The sequence below is a fragment of the Mangifera indica genome, unplaced genomic scaffold (assembly GCF_011075055.1).
Source record: "Mangifera indica cultivar Alphonso unplaced genomic scaffold, CATAS_Mindica_2.1 Un_0050, whole genome shotgun sequence".
In the NCBI taxonomy this organism is placed as follows: Eukaryota; Viridiplantae; Streptophyta; class Magnoliopsida; order Sapindales; family Anacardiaceae; genus Mangifera; species Mangifera indica.
In genome coordinates, this window is record NW_025401142.1 from 112,849 (window position 1) to 116,370 (window position 3,522).

Sequence of the window (3,522 nt, forward strand, 5' to 3'; positions counted from 1 at the left end):
TATATATATATATATATATATATATATATATATATATATATATATATATATATATATATATATATATATTAGGGGGAATAGAGCAAATAATTTAATGTTTTAAAATATATTTTATAATAAATTAGAATTCCAAGGTTGAGGTTGACACATCTGGAAGAAAGCATGCATTGACGGCAAAGGCTAATGGAGTCTAATTTACTTTGAGCAAAAGGCAGGCTAGTATATATAATAATTTAATATATGTTTTATAATAAAATAAAAGTGCTGGGAAACTAACAAATCTTGGAAAGCTAACAAAATCTGGAAGACGCAGTAGAATTATAATCTTGGCCCAGAGATGCATTAAATTCAAATTTATATAAATTAATTTATATCATAGAAGGGCAAAAAAACTCTTACTTTTTTCAGAGAGATTTGTTTCTTCCAGCCAGTGTTTCAGAGAAGAAGAAGACGCCTGGACAGCAAAGAAGAGAAAAAGACCCCCAGCAGAAGAAGAAGACGTCAGCAGATTGATGGCCAAGGAGATTCACAGCAAAGAAGAGAAGACGCCCAGAAGAGTATTATATACAGAAAACCATTTTTGTTATTTATTTTGAAAATCTTTTTAGAATCCATTTAGGATGCACTTTCAGAATCCTGGTATGTATAGGAAACTCTTTAGGTTAAGAAACGCGTTTCCCTTTTATTTAAAATTACCGAAACGGCCCCGAAACGTTTCGTACCAGTTTCGGGCCGTTTCGGAAACCGAAATGTTTCGGATTCGTGGAAACGCACACTGCTGTGCGTTTCCGTGCTTCTTAGGTTTGGACTGCACATCGAGACGATCCCCCAGTTTCACCAAATTCTACGCTGACTTTAACCAAGGATGGTCAGCTCATTCTGAGAACCAGTGATCCTCAAACCAAGGATATTCTCATCGCTAACTCCTCAGAGCCTGCTTCTTTTGCTTTAATGTTTGATGCCGGCAATTTCGTGCTCTACAATAATAGCTTTCAAAAGATCTGGTCAAGCTTCGACTTCCCCACAAATACATTACTGGGAGGCCAGAGTTTATATACTAACAATCAATTGGTTTCCAGTGTATCTGAAGCAAATAGTTCAACTGGAAGATTTCGTGTGATCTTGCAAGGAGATGGGAATCTTGTCTCATATCATATCCCACAAGCACAACAATGGACGAATCAGAGGCATACAGGGCCAGTGGCAACTCTTACGGATTTGCAGTTCACAGCTTATATCTAAATCATACTGGTGAACTTGTCTTGATCAATAACAAATCTAAACCTATCCAGGTTTTGTATCCTGATTCTTCTTTATACAACAGCTCAATCATTTACAGGGCAACTCTAGGCCATGACGGAATTTTTCGTTTGTATTCTCAAAATGGTGAGTACAACACATCCCTGAAATGGAAAAAGCTGGAAGAGGCCTGTCTGGTGAAGACTTTTTGTGGCTTGAACAGCTATTGTTCACTGTATGATGACGAAGCCAGATGCCTTTGTCTTCCTGGTACTGATTTTGTTGACCCTGGTGACATGAATAGCGGGTGCGAGAGATATTATGTTGAAGAAATCTGCGCAGAAATGAATTTAACTTCTACAAAATTATACAGCCTGACTTCAATGGAGATGATCACAAGGGATGATTATCCATATCTCCAAGAAGAACTGGACTGTAAAGAAGATTGCGGGAAATCCTGTTTAGAGAACTGCAATTGTGATGCGGCGTTGTAGAAAGAACAGACTTGCAAGAAACAAAAGCTTCCGTTGACAACTGCTAGGAGAGACCAAAGTGGAGATTCCTCGGCCATAGCTTACTTCAAATTGAGCAAGAAAAATATCACAAGAGATGCACGTGGCAATAGTTTACCAGAGCCACCAGTAGTGACAAGCAAGAAGGCAATTGTGCTAATTCTGGTAATGACTTTCAGCTTCGTTGCTTGTTCATGTATTCTCCTTGGAATGTCCGGATTTTTTGTTTTCAAATACCGAGTTGCGAAATACAAATCGCTATTGGAAACTGGAAGCTTTGGCTTGTCCGATGAGCTTACTATGCGATCGTTTTCTTACAATGAGCTTAAGAAGTCAACCAATGGATTTAAAGAAGAGGTGGGCAGGGGCTCTTTTGGGGCAGTATATAAGGGAGCCTTTTACAAAGGCTGGAGAAAATGATAAATGAGAGTAGTGAAAGAGAATTCCACGCAGAAATGCAGGTAATAGGTAGAATTCATCACAAGAATTTGGTTCGGTTGCTTGGTTACTGTGCTGTGGATTCGAAGAGGCTGTTGGTGTATGAATACATGAGTAATGGCTCTCTAGCTGATCTCCTCTTTCACTCTGAAACATTCCCAGATTGGAACGAGAGAGTAAGAATCGCATTGGATGTTGCTAAAGGAATTCTCTATCTTCATGATGAATGTGAAGCACCCATCATTCATTGTGATATAAAGCCTCAGAACATCCTACTGGATGATTTCTGGACAGCGAAAATCTCAGATTTCGGGCTAGCAAAATTGTTAATGCCAGACCAAACAAGGACTTTCACCTTGATGAGAGGAACAAGAGATTACATGGCACCGGAATGGTCGAGGAATACTCCAATATCAGTCAAAGTAGACATTTACAGTTACAGAGTTGTGCTCCTTGAAATTATTGCTTGCAGAAGAAACATGGATGCTAAAGTATCAAACCCGGACGAAATCATTCTTATTAACTGGGTTTACAAGTGCTTCATTAACCAAGAGTTGAATAAACTTGTTCGTGATGACGTAGGTAAGAAGATTTTCGAGAACTTGATAAAGGTGGAGCTCTGATGTGTCCAAGATGAACCAGCTCTACGTCCTTCAATGAAGAGTGTAGTGATGATGTTAGAAGGGATTACTGATGTCTCTATCCCTCCTTGTCCTACTTCTTCCATGGGGTGAAGTCTCTTGTATATGCTTAGTTAATTTGTGAATAAAAATATGTATAAAAATAAATTGTACAAATTTATCGCTAAATACTGATATAATAGTTTATGATTAGATGATGTGAGTATTTATATTTTCTTTTACTTCAAAGTCAACTAATCACAAATTGTCAATTCAGTTTATACGATCAGTTTACATAACCTATTTGTACATTATAGTATTGCTTGTAATTTTTGTGTACTTGAGTGTGTTTGAGCTTTCATATAAAATAACTAAATTTTCTTGGAAAATACAAGGTTGAAAGGTTTCATTCTATTAATTTGGTAGATTTATCTTCAGAAAGCTCTGTAGTGGAAGTTGAAATTAAAATTATTGAAATGTTAACATTGAAACACAACAACAACCAAATGAAATAAAGAAAACAAAGTTGAAATGTGGGACTAAAATTTTTCACATGATCCATGAGACGTTGTACTGTAAAATAAAATCCACAATGAAATCAAACCAACGTCTGTTAAAAGCATAAATTTAACATAAAAAAAAAATTCACACAATTTGCACAATTAATTTCTCATAATCACTCAGAAAATAGTTACAAATTACAATTTTCAATC

The 3,522-nt window shown here is 36.5% G+C and overlaps 1 pseudogene; it reads left to right on the forward strand.

Annotated features, from left to right (window-relative positions):
- The first annotated feature begins 1,172 nt into the window (after positions 1–1,172).
- On the forward strand, positions 1,173–2,923 carry LOC123206813 (annotated as a pseudogene).
- The last annotated feature ends 599 nt before the right edge of the window (positions 2,924–3,522 follow it).